Source organism: Mustelus asterias, chromosome 18 (assembly GCF_964213995.1).
Source record: "Mustelus asterias chromosome 18, sMusAst1.hap1.1, whole genome shotgun sequence".
Taxonomy (NCBI): domain Eukaryota; kingdom Metazoa; phylum Chordata; class Chondrichthyes; order Carcharhiniformes; family Triakidae; genus Mustelus; species Mustelus asterias.
In genome coordinates, this window is record NC_135818.1 from 30,665,025 (window position 1) to 30,677,379 (window position 12,355).

Here is a 12,355-nt window from a genome sequence, read left to right on the forward strand (position 1 = left end):
AATTTTCCAAGCAACTGAAACCTCTTTAGTTTAGAGCCCTCTCTACTTCCCTAGTTATATGGTCCGCAACAACACTGGTCCCAGGATGGTTTAGATGTAGGCTGCCCAACAGTACAGCCACTTTCCCCAGTACTAATGCCAATGTTCGACAAACTGAAACCCACTTCTCCCACACCAGGCTTTGAGCCACATAGTCCTCTCTCATTTTATATACCCTTTGCCAACTTGCACGTGGCTCAGGTCATAATCCAGAGATTATAACCTTGGAGGTTCTGTTCTGTAATTTAGTGCCTAATGCCTCAAAATGCCTACACAGAACCACCTTCTTCATTCTACCTATGTTGTTGGTGTCTACATGGAACATGACCATTGGATTCTCCCCCTCCCACTGCAAGTTCCTCTCCAGCCCAGAGGACATGTCCCAAACCCTGGCATCGGGAAGGCAACAGAGCCTTCGAGATTCTCAATCCAGGCTACAGGGAACAGTATCTACTCTCCTGACTATAGTATCCCCAACTATGATTAAATTTGTCTTTTCTCCCCCCACTTGAATGGCTCCCTGAACCATGATGCCGTAGTCAGTTTGTTCATCCTCCCTACAGTTCCCTCTCTCATCCACACAAGGAGCAAGAATCTCATACCTGTTGGACAGGGACAAGGGCTGAGGCTCCTGCAGTGCTATTCCTTGGATACCACTACCTGCCTCACTCACAGTCACACCCTCCTGTCCCTGACAACTGGCTGAATTCAAAGTCTTGAAATCTAAGGGGTGTAACTGCCTCCTGAAACATAGCATCCAGGGACCTCTCCCCCCTCTGATGTATCACAGTGTCCAAAGCTCAGACTCCAGCTGCCACCGTTTCTTGAACAACCAACACTTACTACAGATGTGTTCATTAGGAACCACAATTGGGTCCACCAGCTCCCACATCGTGCAGGCACAACGCATCGCCTGACCCTATTTTGTTTAATAATTTATGCTTCAATTATACAGAGCACTCGTGAAATTACATCTGGATTATTGTGTACAGTATTGGTTTCTTTATTTGAAAAGGATGTAAATTCATTGGAAGCTATTCAGAGAAGGTTTACCAGACTAATATCTGGAAGGGATGGGTTGTCTTTTGAGGAAAAGCTGGACAGGCTAGACTGGAGGTTAGAAGAGTAACAGACAACTTAATTGAAACATAAAAGATCCTGAGGGGTCTTGATAGATGGACGTGGAGAAGATATTTCCTCTTGTGGAGAATCTAGAATCAGGGGGTCACTGTTTAAAAATAAGGGGTTACCCATTTAAAATGGAGAAGAGAAGAATTTTTTTCTCTTGAGGGTTGAGTCTTTGGAAATCTCTTCTTGATAAAGCAGTAGAAGCAGAGTCTTTGAATATTTTTAAGACAAATGTGGGTTGATTCTTCGGGGGCAAGGGTTGATAGGTTATTAGGGGTAGATAGGATGCAGATTTGAGGTTGCTATTAGATCAACCATTATCTTATTAAATGGCAGAGCAGGCTCAAGGAGTCAACTGTCTATTCCTGCTCCTTACTCATATGTTCATTAAATTGGATTTGGTAGTCTGGGCATCACTCAAGGTAGTGGGACCACGAAGGGGATACCAATGGGATACCAATGTGAGTGTGCAATTGTGGTTGGACAAGTGTTCTTCACAAATGTGTGAAGTGATTAACAAGCAAAAATGCAAGGTGGAATACACTGAAGGTAGAATCTCAAGCATGTTCAGTTCCTGGACAACAACGCAACTTGGTAAAGATGGCCAGTAGAGTAATCATAGAATCATAGAAATCATAGAAATCATAGAAACCCTACAGTACAGAAAGAGGCCATTCGGCCCATCGAGTCTGCACCGACCACAATCCCACCCAGGCCCTACCCCCATATCCCTACATATTTTACCCACTAATCCCTCTAACCTATGCATCTCAGGACACTAAGGGGCAATTTTTAGCATGGCCAATCAACCTAACCCGCACATCTTTGGACTGTGGGAGGAAACCGGAGCACCCGGAGGAAACCCACGCAGAGACGAGGAGAATGTGCAAACTCCACACAGACAGTGACCCAAGCCGGGAATCGAACCCAGGTCCCCGGAGCTGTGAAGCAGCAGTGCTAACCACTGTGCTACCGTGCCGCCGTAAGAGGACATTTTTTTGATCATCAAGGCATTTACACATAGACAGCCGGAGAAACTGATTTCACAATAATTGGGATATAATTTAGCACAGAATGAATAAAACATGACACAATAAAATATGTTGGGAAATCAAAGGGTTAAGAAAGTAACAGGAATATTCACAAGATGGATAAGGGAAGAACTGGGGAATTGAGAATAATTGAGGATTTTAGAACAGAGCAGAGAAATTGCAAATAATTATAAAAGAGAGATTATGCTTAACATGTCCAATTATCAGTTTGCTAGCAACATCTAATTCTCACCTCATATTCTTCTAAACTCCAAATTAGTTGGGATAGGATCTCCCACCAACAAATTCATGCTGAATGTCCTTAATCAATCCTTGTCTTTCCAGATGTTGATTAATCCTGTCCCTCAGAATATTTTCCAATAAATTCCCCACCACTGATGTTATACTAACAGGTCTGTAATTACCTGGCTTATCCCTGCTTGCCCTTCTTGAATAAAGGTACCATATTAGCTATCCTCCAGTCATCTGGCACTTCACCTGTGGCCAAGAAAGATTTAAATATTGTAGTCAGGGCAATTTCATCCCTTGGCTCTGATAGCAGCCTGTGATACATCTCATCAAACCCTGGGGATTTATTCACCTTTATGCCCACTAAAACATCTAATGCTGCCTGCTTATTAATCTTAATGTGCTCTAGAATTTCACTGTCCCAAATGATATTTCCAGCTACAATATCTTTCTTCTTAGTGAATACAGATGTAAAGTATTCATTTAAGACCTCGTCCACATCCTCTGGCTCCACACACAGATTGCCCCTTTGGTCTCTAATGGGCCCATTCTTTCCCTGTTCATTCTCTTGCTCTTAATATACTTATAAAATGTCTCATAAAATGCCTTGGAATTTCCTTAATCTTATCTGCCAATGACATTTCGTGACCCTCTTTTCCTTCCTAATTTCTTTTTTAAGGTGCCTCCCTACACTCTCTATTCTCCTGAAGGGCATCACCCATTTTTAGTGTACAACTGCCATATACCATATAGTGTATAGTATATACTTCCTTTTTGTTCTTTATCAAACCCTTGATATCCCTTGACATCTAGGGTTCCCTGGCCTTGCTGACTTTGGCCTTCACTCTTAGAGGCACACTTTGACCTTGAACTCTATTTCACTCATAAAAAACTTCTTTACAAATTACCGGCAAGTAGCTGCTCCCAGGCTACGTTTGCCAGATCCTGTCTAATGATATTGAAATCGGTCTTCCCCCAATTTATACACTTGATTTTTGTACTAACCTTATCCCTTTCCATAATGATCTTGAAACTTATAGAATTATAGTTGCTATCCCCAAAATGGTCACCCACTGGCACTTCGACCGCTTCCTTTCCTAGGATTAGGTCTAGCACTGCCCCATTCCTAATAGGACTATCTACGTATTGGCACAAAAAGCTTTCCTCGATGCACTTTAAAAATTCCACCCGGTCTAACCCTTTCACATGAAGGCGACTCATGTTAATATTGGCCAAGTTGAAATCCCCTACTACTATAACCCTATGTATTACCTACATAGAACATAGAACATAGAACAGTACAGCACAGAACAGGCCCTTCAGCCCACGATGTTGTGCCGACCTTCATCTGAAACCAAGATCAAGCTATCCCACTCCCTACCATCCTGGTGTGCTCCATGTGCCTATCCAATAACCGCTTAAATGTTCCTAAAGTGTCTGACTCCACTATCACTGCAGGCAGTCCATTCCACACCCCAACCACTCTCTGCGTGAAGAACCTACCTCTGATATCCTTCCTATATCTCCCACCATGAACCCTATAGCTATGCCCCCTTGTAATAGCTCCATCCACCCGAGGAAATAGTCTTTGAACGTTCACTCGATCTATCCCCTTCATCATTTTATAAACCTCTATTAAGTCTCCCCTCAATCTCCTCCGCTCCAGAGAGAACAGCCCCAGCTCCCTCAACCTTTCCTCATAAGACCGACACTCCAAACCAGGCAGCATCCTGGTAAATCTCCTCTGCACTCTCTCCAGCGCTTCCACATCCTTCTTAGAGTGAGGTGACCTGTCCATGGTTTGCCTGTATACCTGCTCCTTTAACTTCCTTTGACTGTTGGAAGGCCTGTAATATAATCCCAAATTGATAACCCATCTCTTTTTTTTACTTCTAAGCTCCACCTTATTTTTCTCTTCACTTTAGGGATCAAATGGTCTACTCCTCCTAGGTTTCCCTCTTGATCTATTGTATTTGTCCAAGTTTTCACTCGAAGAATTCACCTAACATGTAGCATACACCTTTCAAAAAAATTATCTATTCTTGATCTCCCTCATCATCCAAGGAGCTCTAGCCTTGGATTCTTCCATCTTTTTCCGAGTCTATATCTGAAGGATATTATCCTTAAAGCTTAGCCACTATTCTATTAGTTTTTCTGTCAGTCTTTGGTTATGTTTTACCCTGGCTTCTCACCCTATTGAAATTAGCTCTCTTCCAATTTGGACATTCTACTTTTGATTGTTCCTTGCTCTTCTCCATTACTAGTCTAAACTCTATGATTCAGTGATCACCCTCAGCTAAATGGTCCCCCACAGACACTTGGTCAACATAACCCACCTGATTTCCCAGCATCAGATCCAACATTCTCTCCTTTCTAGTTGGATCAAGGATATGTTGGTCAAGGCAGTTGTCCTGAAGGCATTTCAGAAATTCCTCCCCCTGCTCCCCCCAAACCCCTTAATCTAACAATGTCCTAATTGATATATAGATCATTAAAGTTCTACAAAAGTACCACCCTATAGTTACTACACATCTCTATAATTTTGCATCAGATTTGCAACTCTTTCTTTCTCTCTATTGAGCCGAGTCTGGCACTGAATTTTGTGGCACTACACTAGTTACAGCCTGGTAACTTGAAAATGCACTGCTTATCCCTACTCACTGCTTCCTACCCATTAACCAATCTTTCATCTATAATATATGAGAAGTCCTTGGCCGGTCGGATCAAGAAAAACCCCAAGGCTTTTTACTCTTATGTGAGGAATAAAAGAATGACGAGGGTGAAGTTAGGGCCGGTCAAGGACAGTAGTGGGAACTTGTGTATGGAGTCAGTAGAGATAGGAGAGGTGATGAATGAATACTTTTCTTCAGTGTTCACCAAGGAGAGGGGCCATGTTTTTGAGGAAGAGAAGGTGTTACAGGCTAATAGGCTGGAGGAAATAGATCATAGAAACCCTACAGTGCAGAAGGAGGCCATTCGGCCCATCGAGTCTGCACCGACCACAATCCCACCCAGGCCCTACCCCCACATATTTACCCGCTAATCCACGCATCTCAGAACTCTAAGGGGCAATTTTTAACCTGGCCAATCAACCTAACCCGCACATCTTTGGACTGTGGGAGGAAACCGGAGCACCCGGAGGAAACCCACGCAGACACGAGGAGAATGTGCAAACTCCACACAGACAGTGACCCGAGCCGGGAATCGAACCCGGGACCCTGGAGCTGTGAAGCAGCAGTGCTAACCACTGTGCTACCGTGCCGCCCCAGATGTTCGGAGGGAGGATGTACTGGCAGTTTTGAATAAACTGAAGGTCGATAAGTCCCCTGGGCCTGATGAAATATACCCTAGGATTCTTTGGGATGCAAGGGATGAGATTGCAGAGCCTTTGGCTTTGATCTTTGGGTCCTCACTGTCCATGGGGATGGTGCCAGAGGACTGGAGAGTGGCGAATGTTGTTCCTCTGTTTAAGAAAGGGAATAGAAATGACCCTGGTAATTATAGACCGGTTAGTCTTACTTTGGTGGTTGGTAAATTGATGGAAAAGGTCCTTAGGGATGGGATTTACGACCATTTAGAAAGATGCGGATTAATCCAGGATAGTCAGCACGGATTCGCGAAGGGCAAGTCGTGCCTCATAAATTTGATTGAATTTTTTGAGGAGGTAACTAAGTGTGTTGATGAAGGTAGGGCAGTTGATGTCATATACATGGATTTTAGTAAGGCATTTGATAAGGTCCCCCATGGTCGGCTTGTGGTGAAAGTGAGGAGGTGTGGGATAGAGGGAAAGTTGGCCGATTGGATAGGTAACTGGCTCTCTGATCGAAGACAGAGGGTGGTGGTAGATGGAAAATTTTCGGACTGGAGGCAGGTTGCTAGCGGAGTGTCACAGGGATCAGTGCTTGGTCCTCTGCTCTTTGTGATTTTTATTAATGACTTAGAGGAGGGGGCTGAAGGGTGGATCAGTAAATTTGCTGATGACACCAAGATTGGTGGAGTAGTGGATGAGGTGGAGGGCTGTTGTAGGCTGCAAAGAGACATAGATAGGATGCAAAGTTGGGCTGAAAAATGGCAAATGGAGTTTAACCCTGATAAATGTGAGGTGATTCATTTTGGTAGGACTAATTTAAATGTGGATTACAGGGTCAAAGGTAGGGTTCTGAAGACTGTGGAGGAACAGAGAGATCTTGAGGTCCATATCCACAGATCTCTAAAGGTTGCCACTCAAGTGGATAGAGCTGTGAAGAAGGCCTATAGTGTGTTAGCTTTTATTAACGGGGGTTGGAGTTTAAGAGCCGTGGGGTTATGCTGCAACTGTACAGGACCTTGGTGAGACCACATTTGGAATATTGTGTGCAGTTCTGGTCACCTCACTATAAGAAGGATGTGGAAGCGCTGGAAAGAGTGCAGAGGAGATTTACCAGGATGCTGCCTGGTTTGGAGGGTAGGTCTTATGAGGAAAGGTTGAGGGAGCTAGGGCTGTTCTCTCTGGAGCGGAGGAGGCTGAGGGGAGACTTAATGGAGGTTTATAAAATGATGAAGGGGATAGATAGAGTGAACGTTCAGAGACTATTTCCTCGGGTGGATGGAGCTATTACAAGGGGGCCTAACTATAGGGTTCATGGTGGGAGATATAGGAAGGATATCAGAGGTAGGTTCTTTACGCAGAGAGTGGTTGGGGTGTGGAATGGACTGCCTGCAGTGATAAGAACATAAGAACATAAGAAATAGGAGCAGGAGTAGGCCATCTAGCCCCTCGAGCCTGCCCCGCCATTCAATAAGATCATGGCTGATCTGACGTGGATCAGTACCACTTACCTGCCTGATCCCCATAACCCTTAATTCCCTTACCGATCAGGAATCCATCCATCCGCGCTTTAAACATATTCAGCGAGGTAGCCTCCACCACCTCAGTGGGCAGAGAATTCCAGAGATTCACCACCCTCTGGGAGAAGAAGTTCCTCCTCAACTCTGTCTTAAACTGACCCCCCTTTATTTTGAGGCTCTGTCCTCTAGTTTTAACTTCCTTACTAAGTGGAAAGAATCTCTCCGCCTCCACCCTATCCAGCCCCCGCATTATCTTATAAGTCTCCATAAGATCCCCCCTCATCCTTCTAAACTCCAACGAGTACAAACCCAATCTCCTCAGCCTCTCCTCATAATCCAAACCCCTCATCTCCGCTATCAACCTGGTGAACCTTCTCTGCACTCCCTCCAATGCCAATATATCCTTCCTCATATAAGGGGACCAATACTGCACACAGTATTCCAGCTGCGGCCTCACCAATGCCCTGTACAGGTGCATCATGACATCCCTGCTTTTATATTCTATCCCCCTCGCAATATAGGCCAACATCCCATTTGCCTTCTTGATCACCTGTTGTACCTGCAGACTGGGCTTTTGCGTCTCATGCACAAGGACCCCCAGGTCCCTTTGCACGGTAGCATGTTTTAATTTGTTTCCATTGAGATAGTAATCCCATTTGTTATTATTTCCTCCAAAGTGTATAACCTCGCATTTCTCAACGTTATACTCCATTTGCCATATCCTCGCCCACTCACTCAGCCTGTCCAAATCTCTCTGCAGATCTTCTCCGTCCTCCACACGATTCACTTTTCCACTTATCTTTGTGATAGTGGAGTCAGACACTTTAGGAACATTTAAGCGGTTATTGGATAGGCACATGGAGCGCACCAGGATGATAGGGAGTGGGATAGCTTGATCTTGGTTTCAGATGAAGCTCGGCACAACATCATAGGCCGAAGGGCCTGTTCTGTGCTGTACTGTTCTATGTTCTATATTACATTCCACTTCATGAGCCTATATCTTGCACATTAATCTTTTCTGCGGAAATCTCATTGAAATAGTCTCTCTCACAGGGGTCTTCTTCTTTGAAGATCTTGCCTTGGCACTCTCTCCAAAAGTTACTCTAACTCAGTCAGCATCAACGATGGCCCACTTCACAGGGTTTTAATCTTGGCTCCCAAGAATCCATACAAGCATCAAATAACGAGCACAACTTCAGCTCTTCAATCACCCCATCCAAGAGCAAATTACTGCTGCTCGAAAAGGTAACTTTTGCCCAAGTGTCCCACAGCATGGAGTCTCCAACCTTTAGCTGCCTCATTTGGTCACCAGGACTTCTTCTGATCCCCCTCCACTTAAAGTCAGCCAAACACTTTTTCTATTTGGAGCCTCTTCCTCTGCTCCTTTCTTAACTTCGGCAACTTTCCTTGGCCCTTGTCTCTGTTCCCTGTCTGCTACTTCTTTTAGGACTTCTCCGTGTCCCATTTTGTACTCCTGCCTGGCATTCTTCTTCAATTATGGTACACTGCCCCGATCATGTGACTGGGGTTTTCAAACTGTTTCTATTTTTCTCTTTTTATGCAAGTACACTGATGTCAACATGGGTGCGCCATTACATTGCACGTGCACTGCCCGCTCCCACATGCCCACACATGCACAAAACTATCGAGGCCTGCAGGAAGTTGGGAGCTCCCAGCCCCATGGAGCATGAGATATTGGAAAAAATCATGAAGGAGTGTAACTATCTCCACTTGGAGAAGCAAGGCTTGTCAGGGATGGTCGGCATGGCTTTGTCAGAGGGAGTTCATGCCCAACAAATTTGATTGAATTTTTTGAGATGGTGACCAGGTGTGTGGATGAGGGTAGTGCAGTTGACATAGTTTATAAGGATTTCAGCAAAGCCTTTGACAAGGTCCCATATAGGTGACTTATAAGGTAAGTGCACATGGAATACAGGGTATTTTGATGAAGTGGATTCAAAATTGGCTCAGTTGTAGGAGACAGAGGATGATGACAGAAGGCTGCTTTAGGGACCAGAAGCCAGTGTCCAGTGGCGTACCACAGGGATCTGTGCAAGGTCCCCAATTATTCGTCATTTATATAAATGACATAGATAACTATGTGGGGATTAGGATTAGTAAATTTGCAGATAACAAAAGATTTGCCATGTGGTTAACAGTGAGGCTGAGTGTCTTGGGCTACAAGAAGATTTGGATGGGATGATCAAATGGGCAAATAAATTGCAGATAGAATTTAACCCTGAAAAGTGTGAGGTGATTGGATTACACTTTGGAAAGAATAATTTGACAAATAAGTATTCAATGAATGGTATGATAATAGGAAGTTCTATGGAACAAAGGGACCTTGGCATGCTTGTCCATAGAATTTTGAAGACGGGTGCATGTTCGTAGGATAGTGAAAAAGACATCTGGGACACTGCCTTTATTAATCGAGGCATAGATTACAAAAGCAGCAAAGTCATGTTGGAGTTGTATAGAACTTTGGTAAGGCCAAAGCTAGAGTACTGTGTGTAGTTCTGGTCACCATGTTATTGGAAGGATGTGATTGTATCCCTTCCAGTCCAAAGAATACTGCACAGGAACAGGCCCTTCGGCCCTCCAAGCCTGCACTGATCATGATGCCTGCCTAAATGAAAACCTTATGCACTTATGGAGTCCGTATCCTTCCATTCCCATCCTATTCATGTATTCGTCTAGATGCCCCTTAACATTCACGACTTTGGGCTAAGTCCTGGAAAATGGGATTAGGTGGGTGCTCTGGTGTTTCTCATATGTTGGTGCAGACTTGATGGGCCAAATGGTCTCTTCTGCGCTTTATGATTCTATAATAAGTTAAGTTGGATCCCATAAGTGTCACTGGTGTGGTCACATAATGCTTATGCTCCTGGACTAATAACCTGAGGTCTGAACTAATTATGCATAAGTTTAAATGCCACCACAGCTGCTGGAGAATTCAAAATTAGTAAATTAAAGAAATCTGGAGTAAAAAGCTCGCATCAGTAATGACTGCCTTAAAAACCCAACTAGTTTACTAATGCCATTTAAATCACACTCCAGCTGTCTCTAAACATAGAACATAGAACAGTACAGCACAGAACAGGCCCTTCGGCCCACGATGTTGTGCCGAGCTTTATCTGAAACCAAGATCAAGCTATCCCACTCCCTATCATCCTGGTGTGCTCCATGTGCCTATCCAATAACCACTTAAATGTTCCTAAAGTGTCTGACTCCACAATCGCTGCAGGCAGTCCATTCCACACCCCAACCACTCTCTGCGTAAAGAACCTACCTCTGATATCCTTCCTGTATCTCCCACCACGAACCCTATAGTTATGCCCCCTTGTAATAGCTCCATCCACCCGAGGAAATAGGCTTTGAACGTTCACTCTATCTATTCCCTTCATCATTTTATAAACCTCTATTAAGTATCCCCTCAGCCTCCTCCGCTCCAGAGAGAACAGCCCTAGCTCCCTTAACCTTTCCTCTAAACCAGGCAGCATCCTGGTAAATCTCCTCTGCACTCTTTCCAGCGCTTCCACATCCTTCTTATAGTGAGGTGACCAGAACTGCACACAATATTCCAAATGTGGTCTCACCAAGGTCCTGTACAGTTGCAGCATACCCCATGGCTCTTAAACTCCAACCCCCTGTTAATAAAAGATAACACACTATAGGCCTTCTTCACAGCTCTATCCACTTGAGTGGCAACCTTTAGAGATCTGTGGATATGAACCCCAAGATCTCGCTGTACCTCCACAGTCTTCAGAACCCTACCTTTGACCCTGTAATCCACATTTAAATTAGTCCTACCAAAATGAATCACCTCACATTTATCAGGGTTAAACTCCATTTGCCATTTTTCAGCCCAGCTTTGCATCCTATCTATGTCACTTTGCAGCCTACAACAACCCTCCACCTCATCCACTACTCCACCAATCTTGGTGTCATCAGCAAATTTACTGATCCACCCTTCAGCCCCCTCCTCTAAGTCATTAATAAAAATCACAAAGAGCAGAGGACCAAGCACTGATCCCTGCGGCACTCGCTAGCAACCTGCCTCCAATCCGAAAATTTTCCATCCACCACCACCCTCTGTCTTCGATCACACAGCCAGTTACCTATCCAATCGGCCAACTTTCCCTCTATCCCACACCTCCTCACTTTCATCATAAGCCGACCATGGGGGACCTTATCAAACGCCTTACTAAAATCCATGTATATGACATCAACTGCCCTACCTTCATCAACACACTTAGTTACCACCTCAAAAAATTCAATCAAATTTGTGAGGCACGACTTGCCCTTCACGAATCCGTGCTGACTATCCCGGATTAATCCGCATCTTTCTAAATGGTCGTAAATCCCATCTCTAAGGACCTTTTCCATCAATTTACCAACCACCGAAGTAAGACTAACCGGTCTATAATTACCAGGGTCATTTCTATTCCCTTTCTTAAACAGAGGAACAACATTCGCCATTCTCCAGTCCTCTGGCACCATCCCCGTGGACAGTGAGGACCCAAAGATCAAAGCCAAAGGCTCTGCAATCTCATCCCTTGCCTCCCAAAGAATCCTAGGATATATTTCATCAGGCCCAGGGGACTTATCGACCTTCAGTTTATTCAAAACTGCCAGGACATCCTCCCTCCGAACATCTATTTCCTCCAGCCTATTAGCCTGTAACACCTTCTCTTCCTCAAAAACATGGCCCCTCTCCTTGGTGAACACTGAAGAAAAGTATTCATTCATCACCTCGCCTATCTCTACTGACTCCATACACAAGTTCCCACTACTGTCCTTGACCGGCCCTAACCTCACCCTGGTCATTCTTTTATTCCTCACATAAGAGTAAAAAGCCTTGGGGTTTTCCTTGATCCGACCCGCCAAGGACTTCTCGTGTCCCCTCCTAGCTCTCCTAAGCCCCTTTTTCAGCTCATTCCTTGCTAACTTGTAACCCTCAATCGAGCCATCTGAACCTTGTTTCCTCATCCCGACATAAGCTTCCCTCTTCCTTTTCACAAGACATTCCACCTCTTTCGTGAACCATGGTTCCCTCACTCGGCCATTTCCTCCCTCTGAAT